This window comes from Elephas maximus, chromosome 23 (assembly GCF_024166365.1).
Source record: "Elephas maximus indicus isolate mEleMax1 chromosome 23, mEleMax1 primary haplotype, whole genome shotgun sequence".
Classification (NCBI taxonomy): domain Eukaryota; kingdom Metazoa; phylum Chordata; class Mammalia; order Proboscidea; family Elephantidae; genus Elephas; species Elephas maximus.
The window spans coordinates 70,042,183-70,068,509 of NC_064841.1; positions in this window are offsets into that span (position 1 = coordinate 70,042,183).

Sequence of the window (26,327 nt, forward strand, 5' to 3'; positions counted from 1 at the left end):
AGCAGTTTCAACGCAGGTAAACCTCCAAGTCACAGCTTCATCATCTGTGACATTGCGTTAATAGTCCCTAACTCATGGAAGTAAGCCAGATTACCTATTTGAGTGTGCCTAGAACACAGGAAGCACTCAATTCCTTTTTCTTAAATTTTGACATAAGTGAAAGGTACAGTAACATGGATAGTTAGTATTTGCCCTGTGGGCTCACTTTTCTTTGACTAACATTATATGCTGAAATGTTACAGCCTTACCAGCATCATTTTAATTTTCTATAGATTATCTTTTGTTTAAATCCTTTTATTTTCACTCAGACTCAAACCCTACTGTACTCTGAAATTACTTCAGCTATATAATTGGGAATATATATTGAGAAATTTACAAAGGTATTCATAAAAATTTACCCTATAAATAAATTAGAATGGCTACGTGCATCCATCTACAGCAAAAAGTATATCAATTCTCTGGGAGTCCGAAAAAGTTCACTCAGGAGCAAGCCTCACTGTTTCCTATCTGTGTGAACTTCAACTTCATCTTGCTGCACCTTAAACCCTAGAGTTCTCTCGTGTATTACCTGGGAAAGCAAATACCCATTCGGAAGCACTGTTGTGATGACTAAAAATGAAATAGCATCTCTAAAGGGCCTAGTGTGTTGCGTTAAGAGTATTAGGTCCCCCTTCTTTCTTCGTTCACTCTAATCCTTGTTTTTCTCTTTCATGCTACTGAGTTGATATCAAAAGCAGAAATTGATATCCCGAATCCAAAGCTTTTTTTCTCAGCTTTCAGTTTCTTTAATCTATTCTCAGCATTTTTGCAACCACTGACCACTTGTCCAGATTTAACAGGTTTTTCTACTTTGCTATATTATAAGAAAACTTAGCATTGCATAGTGTCTTCCTTATCTAGTGCTGCTATAACAGAATTACCACAAGTGGATGGCTTCAACAAAGAGAAATTTATTCTCTCACAGTCTAGTAGGCTACAATTCCAATTCAGGGCATCAGCTCCAGGGGAAGGCTCTCTCTTCTCTGTCAGCTTTGGAGGAAGGTCCTTGTCATCAATCTTCCCCTGGTCAAGGAGCTTCTCCACACAGGAACCCCAGGTCCAAAGGACGCGCTCTGCTCCTGGCCCTGCTTTCTCGGTGGTATAAGGTCCCCGTGTCTCTCTGCTCTCTTTTCTCTTTTATGTCTCAAAAGACATTGCCTTAAGACAAAATCGAATCTCGTAGCTTGAGTCCTGCCTCATTAACATAACTGTCACTAATCCTATCTCATTAATATCATAGAGAGAGAATTTACAATGCACAGGAAAATCACATCAGATGACAAAATGGTGGACAGTCACACAACACTGGGAATCATTCCCTAGCCAAACTGATACACATATATTTGGGGGACACAGTTCAATCCATGACACAGGGAAAGAGCATAAACTTTATTTGCAGGAAGTCCTGCATGCAGTGTACTAGCTGAGTAATCATGAACAAGTAAGTCATTTAACCTCACCATGTCCCCATTGCTTTTCCCACAAAGTGGGAATAATACTGCCCACCAGGAATACTTGTAGAACATACTAGACAAAGACCCTAGCACAGTGTCTGCCACAAAAGAGAGCTTAATTTATGTTTTATAAAAGTTAAAATAATGATGATCATAAAATCTAGCATTTAGCTGTGCCTGCTTTCTGCTCAGCAAACACACTCAGATTAGTATTTTCAGAATGATCTGCAAAAAACATATTTAATAAAGATTGAACATCTGACTGCTTAGACAAACTTGACAAGCCTTTTAATGTTAGCTAACAACAGAAACATAAGTTCTGAATGCCCTTTGCCATGCCTTAATACTCAACTGTTGACTCACTGGGTGTTTTTCACTGATGAAGAAAGGTCTGATGACTGAGAAATTCTGTCTCATTATCTGAGACAGAAGAGATAATAAATTAAGACACCATCTGGAATTTCCAAGGCATAAATTTCAATTTATTGATGATTAGGAAATACCTGGAATACTCACTAGATCCAGAAAATTCATCATAGTGTCCTTTTTTGAGGCTTATAATCCAGGCAATGCAAAATGTAGCACAGTTTTTCCCTGATCTCGTTTGAGCATCCTTCCCCAGTTCTTCTACTCCACCAGCATAGCATGTGTGGGCCAGGCGATGGTAAGAGAACGGAGCAATTTCCAGAAAATGTCTTGGGAAAACTCCATTGACAGAACGGAGGTAATTCAAATATTTAGAAGACTTGTATCCTAGGTAAAACATAATTCTTTCTATATGATAGAACTCACAGAAGGTCCGACATAGCTAGGGTATAAGGTCAATGCGGGGGGGGGGGGGGGGAGTTTACCTAGTGAGGATATAAAGCTATAAGGCAATAACTTTGATGCATCTTGAGCTTTCATGGCATATACATATATTTTTTGTATTACTTTGAGCTAAAGTATTATTTATAATTTGTTGAAATGGTGTCTATTTGGGAAGACTTATCTATTTAGGGAGAAAACAGAGAAGATGTCCTGAATGGTCTTTATTCTAGAGATGGGTAAAACTGAAGAATTAAAGCAACAGATGATGCTGTGTTTGTAAAGATATCCTCCATCCGCAAAACCATCCCTTGAGACTATCGACTTATATTTGTGATTTAACTGGTATGATTGGGGGGGAAAAAAGGCCTTCATATAAAAACTAAGAGTAATGTTTCCTTATTAAAATATTATCATTAAAAATATCTTGAGTTTTCCAGAAAGCTGTTTCCAGCACATACAGATACATACATTATAGGTATGTATATGTGTGTGCGTACATTTTGGGGGGGCGGGTGGACAGACTTTTGAATATAAAATGAAAGGAAAAACGTGTTCTAAGAGCATCAAGGAAAAAAAAAATAATTCCAAATGGAATATTCCATGTAGAGCCTACCCACGTTGCAGGCTGGGCTCCCAGAATTGGTCTTGTAGTCTATCCTTATGGCAATGTTGTGCTGTCAAACAGGTAGAAGTTTCCCTGGTGATTTCCAGGCACTTCCTACACCCACAGCTGCTGGAAAGTGTCACAGCAGGGCCTCACCCCTCACCAGATGCTCCAACAACAATACATTGATGAAGAATCTAGGGAGGGATCTCATGCACTCTGTATGAGATAATAAGAACTGCATTGCTATAATGGAACGTGTCCGGGTAAGAGACAGGAAAGAAAAGGAGTCAGCCACTTCTCCACCTCAGCTGGTGTGGCAAAGGTCTAAACAGCCAGGGGAAATGTTGACAGTGGAACCACACCAGGATGATTTCAGTCTCACCTTATGATGCTTCTACTTGGTGCCCTTCTTCCCAGAGAATTGAGTACTTGACATGCTGAACACAACCCTGGGCAGGACAATGCTTAGAAGGTTTTTTTAATTCCAGTTTTCTCATGGTACCCTGGCTCTGAGACATCCTTTTAACAGAAAATGAAATAGTCATATTCCAGAATTAAGCAAATGAAGGGTTTTCTCTTAACGAGTACAGATTTTTATACCCTTTTGAAGTTTTACCAATTTTCAGAAAAAGACCACTAAATTGAGATCCTCTGAGTTGATTTCTTTTTATTTTTTTACGATGAAATGATTTACAAAACCAAATAAGATACACTTTCTGAAAACACATTAAGATTCTATGTGTTCTTACATATACACTATATGTGTTTACGTGTATATACAGTGACCGTTGTCTTCTAGTATTAAATAACGATAAAATTTGAAACTTGAATTAAAAAGTAAAACGAGAAAGAGGAAAGTTCTATCTTTAATTGGCTTTATGCACTTTCAAAATAATTCATTGATTATTTAAAATAATTAGTAATTTTAATACCAAACAGGAGGTTAAACCACAAAAAACCCATTGCCTTCGAGTCGTTTCTGACTCACAGTGACCCTGTAGAACAGGGCAGAACTGCCCCGTAGAGTTTCCAAGGAGCGCGTGGTGGATTCAAACTGCCGACCTTTTGGTTAGCAGCCGTCACTCTTAACCACTAAGCCACCAGGGTTTCCAATAGGAGATTAGGATCAAGAGATCACAGTTGCCCGTTTGGCTCAGATGAGTCTCAATATTGCAACCAGTAAAACTGAGGAAGTAAAACCTTTAGATTTATCTGCAAGGATAAAATGCCAATGATTTTCTGGTAATTTCACAGTCCTTACATGTAGCAAGTGGCTTGGCGGTAAATATAACCTATCGAAATCTATGGAACAATTCAGAGTAACAGAAATGTTTGTTGGCATTTACTTCGGCGCTACTGGAATGCTGTATGTATCACTGGGGTGCACAGCAGCTTTGGAATACTTGTCAAGAAATAATCAATACGGGTCTTCCCAATTGATACATGCTCATGGTAAAAAAAATAAATAAATAAAATTTTCATGGTAAGCAATGCTGTTTATTCCATTAGCTTGGACAACATTGGACTTAAACAAGCACAGATAGTAAGGCCGGAAAAAAAAAAAAAGTTTTAATGTTTATTATTTTTCCAGTCTCTGATTTTATGATTCATAGCCTGGAGCGTGCACAGCCTTTTGTTATGTCTTCAGCTCTACCGTCACATTCTTCAGTTTTCAACAAGAGATTAGATTAGACAAATGTTTCATCTCCAATATGAGGCCCTGCCTTTTTCTTCTCCCTTAGTAAATAAATTTTTTTTTTTTTTTTTTTTTTTAAGTAAATAGGCAGGTACATACACATACCCACCCAATATGAAGGTTGCTTTAAGGAATGACTGCTTCCATGAACGTCACCTCAATTAAGCCACAGTGTTTCAACCACCACAGTTGGAAACGTCTCTGCTTGAATCCCTAGCTGGAAGGGTGTGTGTGCATCTCCTGCACCTCTGTTTTACATCTGGTGGTTTCTGTGCAAAGCCCTGGGCTTCCACCAGCACGTATGCAGGGAGGGTGCTCTTCCCTAATAACCGGACAGAGTGATCAGCACTGATTTACCTCAGGCCCTCCTTTCATTCTGCTTCAGAAAGAATAATTTTATGCTAGAATAACTTCATGCAAATCAGGTTCATTCTTCATTGGGAGAGGTTCAAAGGCGGAGGGAATGGGGAGAAAGGAGAGGCTGAATGGAATCATCGTTTGCCAGGTTTAAATAAGGAAAAATTTTAATTAAAGGAGCCGCATCTGGAGAAAAAAAAAAAATTGTAGGTTTCTTGATACAAAATGGAGAGAGAGAGAGAGAGAGACACAGAGAGGAATTATGAAGACACTAGCAAATGAAAGTACTCCTTGAGGTTTATGTTGTGTAGTCTCAGCCAACGGTATTTCTGTGACTGACTTCTGAACCTGCCTATTTCTTTCCTCTTGGGGAGCGCTACAATTCTTGTCAACAGCCTTTCTCCCCACCCCGGCCCTGTCTTCGTCTGTGGAATCAACCAGCTGGAATTAATAGGTAAATGAAAAAGGAGCCGCACTACTGTGTGTCCCTGTGTAGATTTTGGTGACTAGATTCACATAATCCTCCTGGTAGATGCTGCTTTATTATGAATATCTGTTAATTGGTAGAAGAGTGAAAGTTACACGTTGAGTTGAGTGATTTGCATTGCTATGCATTTGCCAAATTTGTGATATATGGAACCTCGTTAGCCACCTTCTTGCAATTATAAAGAGCAAAAAAAGCAGGGGACCTCAAACTTTTGTTTTCCTTAAACAGTTGAGCTATTTTCCTCACTAACAGAAAGTTTTACAGTAAAACGTACACGCTGTGATGTCACGCCTGTGCAGCTACCTGTTAAATGTCTGCATTTTATTTATGAGACATGCCATTTATTGTATCTTTTACAGATAGAACTTGTACTTGGGACATTCTATTTCAGCATTCAAAGATAAGAGAATTGAACTTCTTTTGTTTTCCAGCCCATGTCTTAATGTTCAAAAGGTTAACTGTTTAAAGGAATATGAATCAGACTTGTGTTATAGCTTGCCCTTACTGCTTCTCCTTTAACAAAAGCACGTACAGAAACAGGAAAAAGAGTTGGGGGCGGGGGGTTGGAGACTTTAATGAAGAAAATCTGTGCTGAGAAAAGACCAGAGAGCCAATAAAAAGCCTCAATTAATTGACAAGCAGCTGCCTTAGCTTTGAAAGCATTTATTCAAGTATTTTTTTGGCTCACAAAGTAAGTTGTAGAGGAGATCTATAGACTATTATATTTTCTGTGGTAAATCAAGGTGCAGAGAGATTAACCATGAAAACGACGTTAAATCATCCACTGGGTGAATGAAATATGGAAAATAATACCCTCTTGTTTAAAAGGTTCCAAAAAAGAAAACAGAGTCCACAGGTTCATTTGAATTGAAAAGGAAGTTCTGAAATTGACCTTGTAATTGCCTTTTGTGAATGTGGCATTTATACCGCCCTCTCATTTTAGATATGATTTCTCCCTTCCCTCCCCAGGAAAGCCTTGGAGCTCGTGGAATTTAAATCAAGCAAAGTAATGGAACCATTCAATTCCACTAAGGACTACTGCTAAGACATAAGATTAAACAGCTGAATTATTATATAAAATTATACATTTTACTACATTCACAAAGCTCTAATTCTAATTGTGTCAAATACTTACAGCTTAAGAAGGGGAAACTTTATAAATTTAGTCACATCTTCATCTTACAGACGTGCATTTATTTCTCTCTCTCTCTCTGCCCGCCACCCCCTCCCCCCGCCCCGGCCCCAAAGTCTTGCTGATAAAAACAAAATGTAGTCAGGGTATTTCTGAAGTAATCAGTGTAGATCTCTGTGAAAATAATGCTATAATTTCAAAGTTAGCATTCACAAATATTAATGCTTTGCCAGTACATGGCAAAAATAATAGCTGGCAATACTCAAATCTTAAAGATATCAGATAGTAAATGTAACAAGAGTAAATACCTTCCTGTATTGTGTCTACGTCTACATAGTACCTGAAATGGGAAAACAAACTACAGGAAGCTACGTGTACCACTTAAAAAAAAAGGATTTTTTAAAAATCCTTTAAGGCTATGGTTTTATTTTAAAATAAACTCCTAAGAAAAAGGAAGTAAAGTGACTGAGAATCTAGGAAAAAAAATTGCTTTGACATGAAAATAGGAAGTAGATGCTTCATAATAAATCTACAGCCTATAGCATTTTGCATACATGGCTCTCTCCACAGTAATCTCTATGGAAGTTAAAGAGAGGTGTTTCTAAATCAAATATTTTAATCTATTTTAGAAAGAGTATCAGCTATTTAGTGAAAGGCCATTGTCCTTTGTCCTCTTAAATATGGCTGTTGGCATCATTGCTTCATCAATTAATTGCCCGTAAATGGCACTCAATAATGTCCCCTCCTCTCCTTCGGTTGTTAGGTGGCATGGAGTCAGTTCCTACTTATAGGGGCCTTCTGTACAGAAGAATGAAACACTGCCCAGTCCTGCACCATCCTCGCAATCGTTGCTATGTTTGAGCCCATTGTTGCAGCCACTGTGTCAATCCATCTAGTTGAGGGTCTTCCTCTTTTTCGGTGACCAAGCATGATGTCCTTCTCCAGGGATTAGTCCCTCCCAATAACATGTCCGAAGTACGTAAGAAGTCTTGCCATCATTGCTTCCTAGGAACACTCTGGCTATACTTCTTCCAAGACCAACTTGTTCATTCTTCTGGCAATTTGATATTCTTTGCGAACACCATGATTCAAAGGCATCAATTCTCCTTCAGTCTTCCTTATTCATTGTCCAGCTTCTGCATGCATACAAGGTAACTGAAAATAACAAGACTTGAGTCAGGGGCACCTTAGTCTTCAGAGTGACATCTTTGCTTTTCAACATTTGAAAGAGGTTTTTTGTAGCAGATTTGTCCAATTCAATAAATCATTTGATTTCTTGACTGCTGCTTCCATGGGTGTTGATTGTGGATCCAAGTAAAATGAAATCCTTGAGAACTTCAGTCTTCTCTGTTTATCATGATGTTGCTTACTGGTCCAGTTGTGAGGACTTTTGTTTTCTTTATGTTAAGGCGTAATCCATACTGAAGGCTGTAATCTTTGATCTTCATCTGTAAACGCTTCAAGTCCTCTCCACTTTCAGCCAGCAAGCAAGGTTGTGTCATCTGCATAACGCAGGTTGTTAATTAGTCTTCCCCTGATCCTGATGCCATATTCTTCTCCATATAATCCAGCTTCTGCAATTATTTGCTCACCATACAGGTTGAATAAGTATTGTGAAAGGATACAACCGTGATGTGTACCTTTCCTGATTTTAAACCACACAATATCTCCTTGTTCCATTCAAAGGAATGCCTTTTGGTCTCTGTACAAGCTCTGCATGAGCACAATTAAGTATTTTGGAATTCCCACTTTTGCATTGTTATCCATAATTCGTTAGGATCCACATGGTCTAATGCCTTTGTGTAGTCAATAAAACACAGGTAAATATCTTTCTGTCATTCTTTGCTTTCAGTCAAGATCCATCTAACATTAACAATGATATCCCTTGTTCCACATCCTCTTCTGAATCTGGCTTTAATTTCTGGCAGTTCCCTGTTGATGTACTGCTGGAACCATTTTTGATGTATATTCAGGAAAATTTTACTTGCATTTGATATTAAATATGTTGTTTGAAAAATATCCACATTCTGTTGGGTCATCTTTTTTTGGAATGGGCGCAAACATGGATATCTCTTCCAGTTGGTTGGCCAGGTAGCTGTCTTCTAAATTTCTTAGCATAGGCACCTTCAGTGCCGCACCCGTGTGTTGAAACACCTCAATTGCTATTTTGTCAATTCTTGGAGCCTTGTTTTTCAGAAATGCCTTCAGTGTAACTTGGACTTCTTCCTTCAGTGCCATAGGTTCAATACCAACGGTTGAATGTCGACGAGTTCTTTTTGGTACAGTGATTCTGTGTATTCCTTCTATTTTCTTTTGATGCTTCATGGGTCCTTCAATTATTACTCATAGATTTCTCCAGAATTTCAACTCAAGGCTTGAATGTTTTCTTCAGTTCTTTCAATTTGAGAAATGCTGGATGTGTTCTTTCCTTTTCTAACTCCAAGTCCTTGCACATTTCATTATAATACTTTGCTTCATCTTCTCTAGCCACTGTTTCTTCCATTTGTTTTAGCTTCTCTACGTTCAAGACTAAGTCTCAGAGTCTCTTCTGACATCCATTTTGGCCTTTTCTTTCTTTCCTGTCTTTTTAATTTTATTCTGCTTTCTTCAGGTATGATGTACTTGATGTCATCCCACAACTCGTCTGGTCTTTGGTCATTAGTCTTCAATGCATCATATCTATTCTTGAGATGATCTCCAAATTAAGATCTGTTATATTCAAGGTCATATTTTGGTTTTTGTGGACTTGTTTTAATGTTCTTCAACTTCAATTTGAACTTGCATATGAGCAATAGATGGCCTGTTCCACAGTCTGTCCTTGGCCTTAATCTGACTGATGATATTGTGCTTTTCCATTGACTCTTTCCACAGGTATAGTTGATCTGATTCCTGTGTGTACCATCTGGAGAGGGCCACATGTATAGTTGCTGTTTATTTTGTTGAAAAATATGTTTGCAATGAAGAAGTCGTTGGTCTTGCAAAATTCTGTTATGCAATCTCCAGCATTGTTTCTATCATCAAGGCCATATTTTCCAGTTATGATCCTTCTTTGTTTCCAACTTTCACATTCCAATCACCAGTAATTATGTATGCATCTTAATTACATATGTTTGATCAATTTCAGACTGAAGAAGTTGGTAAAAATCTTTTATTTCCTCATCTTTGGCATTAGTGGTTGGTGCATAAATTTGAATAATATTTGTATTAACTGGTCTTCTTTGTGGGTGTATGGACAGTATCCTATCACTGACAGCACTGTACTTCAAGATTAGATCTTGAAATGTTCTTTTTGATAATGAACATTGTGCCATTCCTCTTCAGTTTCTCATTCCCAACATAGTAGACCACATGATTATCTGAATTAAAATAGCCAAAACCAATCCATTTCACTCGCTAACGCCTAGGATATCGATCTTCATGTGTTCCATTTCATTTTTGATGACTCCAAATTTCCTAGAGTCAATCTTGTTACATTCCATGTTCCCATCATTAATAGATGTTTACAACTGTTTCTTCTCATTTTGAGTCATGTCATATCAATAAATGCATGTCCTAAAAGCTTTATTCCCTCCACATCAATAAGGTCAACTCTACCTTGAAGAGGCAACTCTTCCCCAGCCATATTTTGAGCACCTTCCTACCTGAGGGGCTCATCTTCCAGCACGATATCAAACAATGTTCACATGTTATTCATAAGGTTTTCACTGGCCATTTTTTTCAGAAGTAAACTACCAGGTCCTTCTTCACAGTCTGTCTTAGTCTGGAAGCTCCACGAAAATCTGTCCACCATGGGTGACCCTACTAGTATGTGAAATATTGGTGACATAGCTTCCAGTATCATGGCAACACACAAGCCACCATAGCACAACAAACCGACAGACACATTGTGGTTTCCTTCAGTAAGTAAAATAAATAACATGTGCCATCTGTTTACCCAAAAGAAGAACATCTGAGTTTGTTTAATTGAAACCATCATGTTTCATTGGTTAGCATTTCAGGTATACTTATTTTCTTCTGACTTTGAGAAGTATGTGGAAAGTGGAAAAACCCTCTTCTATGTGTTTTATTCAATTAGCGGGTGTATTCTGAATTGAACTCAAAGTCTGTTTATACATATTGAACTCTGACTATCGTCGATCAAGTCATACCTATATCTAACTCGTCCACCTGAGGCTTATGCGCGTGTTTGAATGTGTGTGAGTGTGTATGAGTATGGCAAAGAAAGAGAGAATGAAGTGGAATGCAAAAGTGACAGCACAGGAGAGGGACAGAGTGCCAGTTAGAGAAAGAGCCAGAAATAAAGAAAGGGAGAGAGAAAGAATTAAAGAGAAGATACAAGATATGGACACAAAGTGACAAAGGTGGACACAGAGTGACAGATATGCATTCTTGTGCACACATGCACACGCTCGGAAATTAAGGTTGAGGCTTAGGTTAGAATTGTTTGTATATAATGACATGCCCAAAGAGTGTTTTCAGATAATACTACAATAATATATGAAGTAGGTTGCTTACTATTCATTAAGTTTAGGATTACCTTTCCTAACTAGTGCAAACAAATACATTGGTTTATTAAGACCTAATTTACTATTGGTCCTGAAGACAGAGCTATAGAACTACTCTTCTTGATTCTGGCTACTCACTGGAATCACCAGCGGTGGTATTGGGCACCTGCTCTCATGTTCCTCAAGCTGTGCTTCTCCCCTTGAAAAGAGGGTCCTTGAGGCCAAGGAGACATAACCACCCAAAGCCTGTATGTTTCGCCTTCTATACTGTGTTCCAGGTACCTAGGACTGCAGAATGCCCTCACAAAAGGACTCTAAGCCCACTCCCAGGACGTGTGCAGGGCCCATCCTAGCTCCATCCTCACAAGGGCAGACCATGTCATGTCTGGTGTGTGTTTATATTCCTAGTCCCAAGAGGTGGCCAAGAGGCAACTGTGGTGTCTACACACTTATGGGCAGGGGTGTCCATATATGGGTCACAGTTCAGGACAGAGCTGGGAGTGGGAGAGAGAGTAGGAGCACATCTCTGGATGGGAGCCATTCCGACTCTCTCCATGATGCGATGCTCTTGTGAGAAACTTCCAAGATTCTTCAAATTTGAATTTTGTCCTTGGACTTCCAGGTTCTAATGAAGACTTAATTGCCAAAGTAGGGTGAGAGAACATGTTTTATTTGACAGTCTGTTAGCTTGTATTATTAGATATGCTGTATGTGAGCCTTCATTTCTTCTCTTGATCCAACCTTGCAAATGTTAGGGTTGGGCCTTAAAACGGTACTGGGTGAAACACAAATCCAGATCAATTAATTCTGAATATTTAGGGTTGGAGTGATTCTGTTACATTCAAGTTTGAGAAAGTCTGGTTTATAATAACGGTGAAGTCAACCACCCACTTAATAATGAAGAAAAAAATCACCCCTAAGAACAAACAAACAAACAAAGGCCACTGTAGTCTTCCTGTTTTTGAACCTGAAAATAAGATTTATAAATATGTATTTCATTAGGAGATACCCACTGACCAATCTAAAGCAGACATTTCTTATACTGCTCTAAATATGAACGTATTAAGAAATGAGAGATAGCATTAATATTGAACACACTTTCCTAATTGAATTTCACAATAGAAGACAGTTCTTTAAAAACAAAAGACACCCACACTGAATCAGCTCTCTCATTGTTCTCTAAAAGCCACCATTCAATTTGAGGGGGGGAAAAAAAAGCACACTATTTCTAAGCAAGCAAGAATTCCAAGGAAGAAAAAAGAATCATTATCTTAATGCTTAATTAATTAAAAAAAAATATTTTATGCAGACAACTGCTCAAATATAATGCCGTGCTCAGCCTCAATTTGGGATATTTCAAAGCAATTGAAAAATTAGCAATTGCTATAAAGAAAAGAAATCAAAGGAAAAATGTTCAGCTCAAGAAATAATATCTTTAACACAATCCAGATAAGTTGCCATATATATGAAAGGAACAATACTATTTATTAGCCCTTTTAGAATAGTACTGAAAAAATGAACATTTTTAGTGACCAACTTATCAATTACAGGCTTATTATCTTTCTTGGAATTTTGTCTTGAGATATTTGCATTGGAAGCTCCTCTGAATCCTCGTATGTTCAGTGACCACTCGTGAAAAAGATAACAAAGTCATGTGGGACATCTTCAGTCATCTTGGTGAGTACAAGTAGGATACCAAAGTAGTTCTTATAAATACTTCTCTTGCTTTGGCCTGTAGGAAATAAATATATTGATCTAATCAGACTTGTTTTTTTCTTTCTAATATCAGTGAAACAACATAAATTAACATAATTGACTTATGTATTGATATCTGTGTTACCATGACCATCTATACTGACAAGATGGTAGATTTCTGTACCTCATGATCTTGAAGATGTAGATAAGATGGATGTCATAAGAGTCCTCCATTCTTGACTGACAATTTTAAGCAGGTTATCCCTAAAATGTGGAAAAAAGAGGAGCCTCACTTGGTGTCATTGAGGGTATGCCACTGGATTAAGCTCCGGGTTTAGTTCATGAGAGTATACTGCTTTCATTTTAGATGCTGAATTTTAGTCACGAATGAGTCTTGGATATCTCATGTCACTGATATTTCACTTGTTCATTTTTGGTATGAAAATTCTAAATGTTGGACTATTATTTACTAACTCAGTACATAACCCTGCCTTTATACTTGAACTTGGAGTCCAATTTATTAGTCACATATTTTTGTTCACTAGCTCCTAATTAAGAAGACTAGATATTCATATACATTACAATTTTTTGCAGAACGTTCATCAGTATTGGACCTCCCTTCTTCATTTCCTTTGTTACCTCTGTTTTATTTCCTTCCTGCCTTCCTGCCTTCCTTCCTGCCTTCCTGCCTGCCTTCCTGCCTACCTTCCTGCCTTCCTGCCTGCCTGCCTTCCTGCCTTCCTTCCTGCCTTCCTGCCTGCCTTCCTGCCTTCCTTCCTGCCTTCCTGCCTTCCTTCCTGCCTACCTTCCTGCCTGCCTTCCTTCCTGCCTTCCTGCCTTCCTTCCTGCCTGCCTGCCTTCCTCCCTCCCTCCCTTCCTTCATTCCATCCCTTTTCCTCACTCATTCTTTCTTTTGTTTTCTCAGTCCATTTCATTTTTTTTAATTTGATTTATTTTATACTTTTCTCACTCCACTAAAAGTCCAACTGCCTAAGAAAGGAATAGCTTCTCTTATTCAGCAGTGTATCGCTAGCATCTAGAATAATATTTGGCCAAATCCACTACCGTAGAGTTGGTTCTGACTCATGGTGACCCTATAGGATGTGGTAAAACTGCCCCTAGGGCTCCCAAGGCTGTAATCTTTATGGAAGCAACTGCCACATCTTTATCCCGTGGAGCTGCTGGTGGGTTCTCACTGCCAAACTTTTGGTTAGCAGCTGAGCACTCAACCTCTGTCCACACATGACAATAATTTTAAAGTTTTGGTTAAATAAATTATTGAAGAAAATTCATAAATTTTCTCTCTGGGTACGATGCTGTGGCTAAAAGTAGATAATGAAGACCAATGCTAGATACAGTAATAAACATCAAAAGTATAACATACTCATATTTTTGACTGTGTAAATATTTTGGGAAAAATGTTCAAAAATTAATCTGTCAGTATTATAAAATTTGTAAGATTGGATACATGCCACAAATGTTGTTTATAATACTGAAGATTTTAGAAAGGAAAAAAATAGAAACAATTAAGTACATTATGATATCAATGTTAAATGTGAGACTATACTTACAGCTATTAAAATTATATTTACAAAGCATTTAAAATAATGTAGACAAGGACTTTCTTTTGGTGTTATGTGAATAAAGCAAAGCATAAAATTTTATGCATCAAATTATTTCAGGTGTGAATTAAATTTTGCATAGAGGTAGAGTTGGATAGCATTAAATAAAATGTAATTGGGAGTTCGTTTGTTTATACCATTAAAAAAAAAAAAAAAACCTGTTGCCATTGAATTGCTTCAGACTCATAGCAACCCCATCAGGTCTGCAAGGTTGTAAATCTCTGTGGAAGCTGACTGCCACATCTTTCTCCTGTGAAGCCTCTAGTGGTTTGGAACCACACACCTTTTTTGTTAGTAGTCCATCGCTTTAATCACTGTGTCACTCCTGTTTGTTTATAGGAGATGAACTATGGAAGGTTTTCTTGGAGTATCTTTGCTGCTTCTTATTTATTTTTCATTTTCAAGAGCGAAAAATAAAAGCAAAAATTCTGAAAAAATAAACTGAATGATATCAATGATAATTCTAGATGAATGGTGAGAGTCTCATTTATTAACTTGTATAAAATAATAAATTAAACCCAAGTGGAATTTGCATTCTCCATGATTTGGGGAAAGTAAAATTAAAATCACTGAAAATTTGAACATATAGCATCTTTGCCACTGCTGTGTTTCCAGTAGTCAAATCTGTAAAGCTAACGTTCCCCACATTTTGAGCTGCAGTCTTAAAGCTATTCATTTTTAAGTCTTTTTCTGTTTTGGTTTTATTCTCCTTAGTGTCAGAAATATCAATTCATTTTTTTTTCATTTCATCTTGTGCCAGCTTTCTTAAATTTGTATATTTCATGAAATTTGTCCATTTCATACACTCTTAAATTTATACACATAAACTTATTCCTTATGTCCTCTTTTTTTTTTAATAATTTTTATTGAGCTTTAAGTGAACGTTTACAAATCAAGTCAGTCTGTCACATATAAGCTTATATACACCTTACTCCCTACTCCCACTTACTCTCCCCCTAATGAGTCAGTCTGCTCCCTCCTTCCAGTCTCTCCTTTCGTGACAATTTTGCCAGTTTCTAACCCTCTCTACCCTCCTATCTCCCCTCCAGACAGGAGATGCCAACACAGTCTCAAGTGTCCACCTGATACAAGTAGCTCACTCGTCATCAGCATCTCTGTCCAACCCATTGTCCAGTCCCTTCCAAGTCTGATGAGTTGTCTTCGGGAACGGTTCCTGTCCTGGGCCAACAGAAGGTTTGGGGACCATGACCGCCGGGATTCCTCTAATCTCAGTCAGACCATTAAGTCTGGTCTTTTTATGAGAATTTGGGGTCTGCATCCCACTGATCTCCTGCTCCCTCAGGGGTTCTCTGTTGTGCTCCCTGTCAGGGTAGTCATCGGTTGTGGCCAGGCACCATCTAGTTCTGGTCTCAGGATGACGTAAGTCTCTAGTTCATGTGGCCCTTTCTGTCTTTTGGGCTCATAGTTATCGTGTGACCTTGGTGTTCTTCATTCTCCTTTGATCCAGGTGGGTTGAGACCAATTGCTGCATCTTAGATGGCCGCTTGTTAGCATTTAAGACCCCAGATGCCACATTTCAAAGTGGGATGCAGAATGTTTTCATAATAGAATTATTTTGCCAATTAACTTAGAAGTCCCCTTAAGCCATAGTCCCCAAACCCCCGCCCTTGCTCCGCTGAACTTTGAAGCATTCAGTTTATCCCAGAAACTTCTTTGCTTTTGGTCCAGTCCAGTTGAGCTGACCTTCCATGTATTGAGTATTGTCCTTCCCTTCACCTAAAGTAGTTCTTATCTACTAATTAATCAGTAAATAACCCTCTCCCACCCTCGCTCCCTCCCCCCCTCGTAACCACAAAAGTATGTGTTCTTCTCAGTTTATGCTATTTCTCAAGATCTTATAATCATGGTCTTATACAATATTTGTCCTTTTGCCTCTGACTGATTTCACTCAGCATAATGCCTTTCAGGTTCCTCCATGTTATGAAATGTTTCACAGATTCGTCACTGTTCTTTATCGATGCGTAGTATTCCATTGTGTGAATATACCACAATTTATTTAACCATTCATCCGTTGATGGACATCTTGGTTGCTTCCAGCTTTTTGCTATTGTAAACAGAGCTGCAATAAACATGGGTGTACATATTCGTGTGAAGGCTCTTATTTCTCTAGGGTATATTCCGAGGAGTGGGATTTCTGGGTTGTATGGTAGTTCTATTTCTAACTTTTTAAGGAAACGCCAGATAGATTTCCAAAGTGGTTGTACCATTTTCTCTTATTCTTTAATATTTGCATGTTTTGCTGTGAGAAGCTCACTCTTACTTTCCCGATACGTATTTTTATTTATTTATTTTTTAATCTCTTTCTTCTTGATCAGTCTAAGACTTAGGAAATCGATTTCTCTTTTCAAAGAAACATTTTGTTGTTTCATTAATTTTCTCTCTGGTTTTTCTGCTTTTTTGTGTCACTGGTTTCTGTTTGATTCTTATTTCTGTTTTCCTTCTGTCTACTACTTTTCTCCTACTTAATTTTGGGTTTAATTTGTTCTTTTTTTTTTCCAGTTTTTTTTAAGTCAAACTATAGTTGATTTTAGAAATTTTTGCATTTTAAGCTACACATTTCTAGTAGACAGCATGTAGTTGGATTTATTCTCTTAATTCAGTTTGATAATCTCTTCCTTTTAATTGGAGTATTTAGACAATTCACATTTAATATACTTTAATTATTCAGCTGTTTAGCATTAAGTGAACCATCTTGATATTCATTTTCTGTTAGTGTCATCAGTTATTTGTTTTTTTCCCCCTTCTCTTCTGGCTCTGTGGAATTAATTTAGTATATTTTAGAGCTCTTGGTTATTTCTTCTATTGGCTGAATAACTATTTGCCTTGTTTTTATTTTTTTATTGGCTGTTCCACGGTTTGTACTATGCACCTGTAACTTGTTGTTAGGTGCTGTTGAGTTGATTTCGACTCATATTGACTCCATGTGACGAAGTAGAACTTTCCCTAGTGTTTTCTTGGCTATAGTCTTTTGGAAGCAGATCCCCAGGTCTGCTTTCAGTCAGCAGCCTAGGGCTCAATGGTTAGTGCCACCACAGCCGAAAAATATATAAATAAGTCAAACCCGTCACCCTCGAGTAGATTGTGACTCATAGCAACCCTATAGAACAGGATAGGGCTGCCCCATAGGGTTTCCAAGGCTGTAATTACGAAAGCAGACTATCACATCTTTCTCCTATATCTTTAATTTAGAAAGTCTGAATTCTTAAAAATTAATACCACTTTATGTGCAATGTACTATCTTACAATATTATATTTTGGTTCTCTCCTCATGTCTCTTGAGCCCTCTGTATTATATATAATATAAAGTATTTTTTGTCTTGCATATTTCTCTCTATATGTTATAATGCTTTCAGTACATTATCATTTTTGGTTTAAAAAAATCAAATACCTTTAAAAATAATAAATATGAAAACACATTTTTTCCACATATTTGTCAATCCTAATATTCTTCATTTATCTTTGTCAACCCAAATTTCCTCTGGTAACATATTCTTTTAGACCGACAAACTTCTTTTTACCCTTTTTTGTAGCACAGGTCTCTGAAGATAAATTCAGCTTTTGTTTTTCATAAAATGTCTTTATTTTTACTTATTTTGGGGAATACTTTTGCTGGATATAGATTCATATGTTAGTTTCTTCTTTTATAGATTATAGATGCTTTTTTTTTTCCTTCTGGCTTGTCTTATTCCTGAAAACTAGTGAGTGTTCATTCTTATCTTTTGTTTCTCTATACAGAGTGTGTCCTTTCTCTTTGACTGCTTTTAACTTTTTCTCTTCACCATGAGTTTTCAGAAATTTGATTATGATGCACCTTGATGTTTTGCCTGTGTTTGTGTGTGTCAATTCATTTGTTCAGCTTTCGATTGCTGGGTTTATTGTGTTCATCACATTTGAAAATGTTTTGGTTATTAGTTTTTATTTCTATCTCCCCTTCTATGACTCAAAAGACATGTAATTTAGGCAGTTTGATAGTCTCAAAAAAATCACTGACAACTTGTTGACTTTTTCACAGTCATATTTTGTGTATCTGTATTTCATCTTAGTTAATATTTATTGCTAAGTATTGAAGTTCCTTGAGTTTTTTATTTTTTCTATTTTTAATTCCATGAAACATAAAGATAGATATTCCATTTTTAAGATCTGGAAATTACATTTAGTTCTTTTTGTATATCTCTATTTTTTGTCATTATCTTGTGCATGTCTTCCTTTTATTTTTAAGCATATATGTAATAGCTGTTTTAAAGTTAATGGCAGGTCATTTTATTATCTTTTATTTTGGGTATGTTTTTATTGATTAATCTCCTCTTGGTTATTACTTATATTTTTCTGCTTCCTTGTGTATCTACTAATTTTGGATTAGATGATAGACATTGTAAATATTACATTTTGTGGTGTTAAAATATCATTTGTTTTTTCTTTTGTTGTTGTTGTTGTTGGGAAGTATTAAAGTTTGTTTTGCTAGGAAGTTGTGGTACTTGTGAATCAGTCTATCCTTCTCGGGTCTCTATTGAATGTCCCAGGCATTCAAGGAAAACCTTCATTCTAACTGGTGGTAATTTGAACATCTTGCAGCCCTGCTTGAGCTCTGAATGGCATACTTGTAGAATTTTTTTTTTTAACTTTTTTTCCCCATTTTCATGGAGTTTGCCATTTAGTGCTGAACCAAAGACTCAAAGGAAACTTAATGTATATTTACTTAGCACTTTCTCTGAATATATTCTTCCCTTCTGGTTCTCTGCCGTCAAGTTTTACCACCTCAGCTTCCCTGAACTCAAATGTCTGTTTCTTCAAGGCAGTTAAGCCACAGAATTTTGCCTGGGTTTCAACTTCTTGCTCTGAGTTCTGGAAAGTGCTTCTGAGAAGAAAGCTTTGACAACTGCAGGACTCTCCTTGTCTGTTTCTTTTCTTTTAAGGAGTACAGTCTTATGCTGCCTGATATCCAAAGTCTGAAATAAGTTACATATTCTGTCCTATTCTCCAGTTGTTTATAAACTGGAAAGCAAAGTTCAGTGCCAGTACCAGTTACTTCATCATGACTGGAATCAAAGATCTCTCTGAGCCCTTTAGATCACATACTTCAATCAGTACTCAAAAAATAATTTTTAACACCTCCTCAGTCAAAGACTATCTATGAATTCATTTCTATCTCAGTGTAGTATATACTTAGATGCTGTACCTTAAAATACATAACAAGCAAGTTTAAAAGAACAACACACAAAAACCTGGTATACTCTGAGGTACAATTCACTCTGAAGACTACGGCTTCTGAGTTTACATTGAATTTCTGACTTTGAACAAATAATATTCAGTGCCTGGTATATAGTAAACAAACAAACAAACAAAAACTAAGCCCTTTGCCATCCAGTAGATTCCAGCTCATAATGACCCATAGGACAGAGTATAACTGCCCATAAGGTTTCCAAGGAGTGCCTGGTGGATTCAAACTGCTGACCTTTTGGTTAAACTATGCCACCAGGGTTTAAAAAAAAAAAAAAATAGTAATAATTATCTGATGACTGAGTAAATATCCACATTCACATCACTGTGCTTAATATTGGGAGTAGAGGAATAATAGCATAGATAACACGAATACTAATTAAAATAACTACTTCCCGAATGATGCTTTGCATTTATTGTTTATTTAATATTGCAAATAGTCTCATGAATTTACTATTAATATTCCCACTTTCCAGTTGAGAATGTAGAGGCTTAGAGAGGTTAATTTTTGTAACATTTCCATAGATGACACAGGCTTAGGGCTCACATCTAATGGAGAAAAAGATTGGGCCACATGTGGAGTGAATAGAGGAGCAATGTTACCAACTTTCTTCCCGGGTGGTCTTGGAGCTTAATGGAAAAGTGCTCTAAGTAAAGTGGGTGTTAATGGCAATTTCACCATGATTTGGAACTAAGATCTGAATTTTTTTTTTTTACTTCTCTAGAACAGTCAGCATTAATTATCCCTTAGCTGTCTATCACTGAGTCTTGGTAAGAAGATAAGCTTTCATATTCCTGTTAAAAGTAACCACAAGGAATCCATCTCCAAATAGTCTGTTATAGCCATGATTTGGTATTATCCATGCCTAAGTTTACCTTACATTCTTGTGGTTTTACTGTAGTTCTACTTGGTGGGATATATGGTGCATGTACTAAAATGGTCAGAGACGAGGTTAGAAAAACAATCAGGGGTTAACTCACCAAGAGCTTTGAAAGTCATTTCAAAAGAGTTGGACTTAATCATGGAAAAATCAAAAGAAATTAGTGACTCACAGACAGTGGGAGATGAGGGAGTGGCAGTGCCCATGTTTCATATGAACTTCTGTTGCCACAGTGAGAAACACGGCGGTACATAGGAGTGCTGAAAAAGGAAAGAGTCAGTGGGAAGAGGTACAGACCTTTACTGGAATTACACTGCCTTCTATATACAATGGCATCTAGAAAAATAGAAGAAAATATGTCAGACAGCATTAGCCAAGCTGCTCACAAGTTGTCTGTCACTAGTCTCCACCCTTCGCTTACCAATTTCTTTCATTTTTTTTTTTTTATTATTCAACTGCACCTTCTTTTTCCTAATGCCATTTGTAGTTTTCTATTGAGATCTGGATATATTTAGTCCACCAGAAAGAAGTCATCAGGAATAGTTGCTTCTTATGTTCAAACATTTGCTCCTTTTTAGGGTCTCTGTGAGTTGGAATTGACAGCAACAGGTTTCAGTTTTTTGGTTAGAATGCCTTTTCTTTAAGGAAAGGAAAAAAATGGAAATAAGCCTAAGACATGCAAGTTAATTTGATTTAAATTAAATGCTAAGGTAATTTGAGGTATTGCATATATATATGTTCTTCTTATACATATTTATAGTGAAAGAAGAGAAAAATGTGTATATAAATATATTTTTATATTATCTCTAGAGATTTTTTAAAAAGTATCACAGATTAAGTCAAGGTGGTCTATTGTTCAAAAATACCTAAAGGCTTTTATTGGCTTGTGAAATTAAAGATTTCACCCTAGGAATTAAGAACTGATATGCTACTACCCTACAATACACACCCATATCTTAGGTTAGACCAACCTTCCCCAGTTTGCCAAACATCAATGCTTTCTCATTTCTCCCCTTTTCTGTGTAAACTCCTGTCTTACATCCCTCCAAGTCTGTAAGTTGAAGTAAAATCCTTACATTCTGAGGGATTCTTAATACCAATACTCTGTTTTACATGTTGTTGACACCATATCTTCTGGCACCCCTGGAGCGTTGCAACCAATGTTTTGAACAAACTTAAGTCATGGGGAGCTATTAGAAAACAACTTCATTTTTTTTTCTCATTCTACCTTTAACATTTATACAGGCTGGAGAGTTCTTCCTATGTCTTTCAATCACAATTCAGACAATCTCATGACTCTTCTGATAACTCTTACTCAGAAGAAATTTCTTTGGTTACCATGGAACACTCACAAATATCTCATATTGGTTCTTAGAACGTCCATTCCTATGAAATAGTCAAACTTACAATATTTTCAAAATTGAAGGTACTTTACTTCCACTACCACAAATTGCTATAGGCAGGTTGCCTGCAGTCTAGGAAAGAATGTGATTGGCTACTTCTTCCATACTTCATCTCCTTCCTCACTCATTTGGTACTATTTCTAACTACTTAGGTATTGAGGGATTTTTATGGAGCAGAGAAAATGGGAGCAAGAAATTAGCTTAGTTTACAAATAGAAATGTTGCAAGCTGGCCTTTAGGTTCCTGGCAGTGGCTGATGTTTATAACTGTCTCTTCCTTTGATGGGACACTTGGGGGTCCTAAAGACATCTAATCACATGGTCAGGGCTATCTTCACTGATGTCCTTGACACAGTTAGTGTACAATTCTCCGACGCATCGTCTGCTTAATTCTCAGTCACAAAGGATCTTTTGATACCTTTAGCTTCTCTGTGCTGAGGGATGCACCTCTTTTTAGGCAGTCTTATTAAATAGAATTTAAAATAATTTTGGTTATCTCTCAGGTTGGTGAAGGCCACACATTCTATGTCCTGAAAACTCTGGTGAAGTAAACCAGCCTTAGGGCACAGTCACAGTTCCTTCTGCCCAACATTGTGTCAGTCACTTGCCTTTGAATTTTCTCATACAGAAGTTCATACCCCATCCCACTCTGTCCCCAACTATAGGAAATAGGTTCTAAGGTTTACAAACGACCGAACTGAAGCCTTTCACACTTGAATTGAGAGATATAAAACCCACCTAATCACACTCCTTGGGAGAGGCTGGGTACACAGAAAACTAATCTTTCCAAAACATTCTCTTATATCTCTCCTTAGTCCTTCAGACATTGTTCGTGCACAAGAGTTCATTAACTGATTCTTGTACCCTTAGAACATTTTTAATTTGATCAGAAGCAAATGATTGACATATGATGAATTGGGCAGCCATATGCAAGATGGAGCCTGGCAAAAAAATAGTATGGGAAATAATAAAAAATATCCGAAGAACAAGCCAGATATAATCCTGTTGCAAAGATCTCACCACTAGTGCTTAGCTGAAGGCCTATGTTACAGCAAGCAGGCTGCGAATGATAGAATGCTAAATTTGAAAGAAATTTCAGAAGACCATGGATTTTAACCCTCTATGATGTTGCCTATGAAGGTGGAAGATGGAAGGAATACATAGAGACACTATACCAAAAAGAACTGGTCAACACTGAAACATTTCAGGAGGTATAGCATATGATTAAGAACTGATGGTATTGAAGGAAGAAATCCAAGCTTCACTGAAGGCATTAGTGAAAAATAAGTTTCCAGGAATTGATGAAATATCAATTGAGATGCGTCAACATAGGGATGCAACACTGGAAACTCTCACTCATCTATGCCAAGGAATTTGGAAGACAGCTACCTGGCCATTCAGGAAGAGATACATATTTGTGCCCATTCCAAAGAAGGTGACCCAACAGAATGTAGAAATTATTGAACCATATCATTAATATCACACGAGAGCAAAATTTTGCTGAAGATAACTAAAAAACCTTTGCAGCAGTATATAGACAAGGAAGGTCAGAAAATCAAGCCAAATTCAGAAGAGGACATGGAATGAGGGATATCATTGCTGATGTCAGATGGATCTTGGCCAGGAGCAGAGAACACCAAAAAGATGTTTACCTGTGTTTTATTGACTATGCAAAGGCATTTGACTATGTGGATCATAACAAATTATGGACAACATTTTGAAGAATGGGAATTCCAGAACACTTAATAGTGCTCATGAGGAACCTGTACATAGACCAAGAGGCTGATCTTGGAACAGAATAAGGGGATACTAAAACCCAAGCCAACCAAACTCATTGCTATTGAGTCTATTCTGACTCATAGCAACCCCATAAGACAGAGTAGAATTGCCCCATAGTGTTTCCAAGGAGTAGATGGTGGATTTCAATTGCTGACATTTTGTTTAGCAGTCAAGCTTTTAACCACTGTGCCACCAGGGTTTCAAGGGGATACTGCGTGGTTAAAATCAGGAAACATATGTGTCAGAGTTGCATCTTTTCACTGTACTTATTCAATCTGTATGCTGAGCAAATAATCCAAGAAGCTGGACTATATGAAGAAGAATGTGGCATCAGGATTGGAAGAAGACTCATCAACAACCTGTGATATGCAGACAATATAGCTTTGCTTGCTGAAAGTGTGGAGGATTTGAAGCACTTAACTGGTGAAGATTAAAGACTACAGCCTTCGGTATGAATTACACCTCAACATAAAGAAAACAAAAACCCTCACAACTGGACCAACAAGCAACATCATGTTAAAAGGAGAAAAGATTGACGTCGTCAAGAATGTCATTTTACTTGGATCCACAATCACATGCTGCCCGTGGAAGCAACAGTTAAGAAATCAAGTGATACATTGTGTTGGGCAAATCTGCTGCAAAAGACCTTTTTAAACTGTTGAAAAGCAAAGATGTTACCTTGAAGACTAAGGTGCACCTGACCCAAACCATGGTATTTTCAATTGCCTTATATGCATGTGAAAGCTGGGCAATGAATAAGGAAGACTGAAGAAGAATTAATGCTTTTGAATTATTCTGTTGGCAAGGAATAGTGAATATACCATGAACTGCCAGAAGAATGAACAAATCTGTCTTAGAAGAAATACAACCACAGTGCTCCTTGGAAGGAAAGATGGTGAGGCTTCATCTCATGTACTTTGGCCGTGTTATCAGAAGGGATGAATCCCTGGAGAAGGGCATCATGCCTGGCAAAGTAAAGGGTCAGCAAAAAAGAGTAGGAGCCTCAATGAGAGGGATTGACACAGTGGCTGCAACAATGGGCAAAAACATAGCAATTATTGGGGGGTGGTGTAGGACTGAGCAGTGTTTCATTCTGTTGTACATAGGATCACTGTGAGTTGGAACTGACTCGCTGTCACATAACAACAACAACAACATGATGTTGCTTGGTCATGGAAAAGAGTAGTTACTGTCAGAACCAGGACTAGACTCACTTATGCAGATTTCTAGGCATGTAATATTTTCCCATGGTTATAATTTAAATAATATGGCGTAGAGCTACTCTTACTTCTGACATAAACTACTATTCTCTAAAATGCCATCTAAAAGTGTTGATGTTAATTGTTGTTGTTATAAATCATTAAAAAAAAAAGTCTTTATTTACCTATCTCGAAGGTAAAGGCATTTTTTCCCAGCTTTGTTTATGCCTTTATTCAAGTATCTATGAATTAACTAAAAGAATGTATTGCCAGCATTAAAAGAGACAGTAAGTCATAGACCTGAACATAACCCTGGGTAGTAGTCCTGTTTTGTTTTGTTTTGTCTTGTTTTGTTTTGTTTTTCCTGTTTCCTCAGCAGGCCTGTTCCACCTTTTATGAAATTTTAGCAGTTGAAATACCAAGTTCTGAGAAGGAAAGATGAATGGTACTTTGCTTTAAGGAGTGTTTCTGAAATGGGTATTTAAGTTTTTTGGAGAAGTTATTTACAGGGATAGATTGGATAAAACAACAATATACAACCCAGAAGTGTCAGTAACATCAGTTTCCTTTCTCACTCTCTGTGGTGAGGAAGCACTTAGGATAATTGCTAGACAAGTGGTAAACTTGGTGAGAAGTATAAGATTGATTTCCACTCCACCCCACCCTCAGGATTTTACATTTTTGTAATTACACTACTTATTTAATATTTCTTTTAGGTGCAACAAAATTTTACAATAAGAGTGTTTTATTAAGACTTTTAAAATTTAAAAAATATCATAAACTACATGTATATTTATACAAAATCTGGCTTTAACAAACTTGGTTCATCATCAAATTTAATATTTTGAATGCTATTTATGTAAAATAAAATTTCACCCAGCATGCAACAATAGGATATTAAATATTTGTTGAATAAATAAATATTGGGAAACCCAATATTTGGATTAGTGGTTAAGAGCTACAGCTGCTAACCAAAAGGTGAACAGTTTGAATCCACCAGGCTCTCCTTGGAAACCCTGTTAATTAGCGAAGATCTTCCACCTTTACAAGTGAAAACATGTTTGTAATGCAAAAGAAAATATATATTTAGGTTCCTGTCCCCTTCCATTTCAACCTCCTTTCACTTTGCTTGATAGTGTCTCACCCTCCCTTCCTTTCTTCCTTTCTCCTTTCCTCCCTCCCTCCCTCCCTTCTTTCCTTCCTTCCTTCCTTCCAGCACAACTTAAGAACTGTTTGTTTTTTTTTTTATTATCCTGACATTGCTACTGACATGGATAATATAAAAGATTGATAGATAACACAGACTTCTTTTATAAACAGCATTTTTAAAGGTAAATGTTTAGTTTTAAACCAAAGCTAAGGAAATTTTAAGTCCTGGGATGATTGGAATTGGAAGAAATCCACCACCTGGAACCTGACAGACA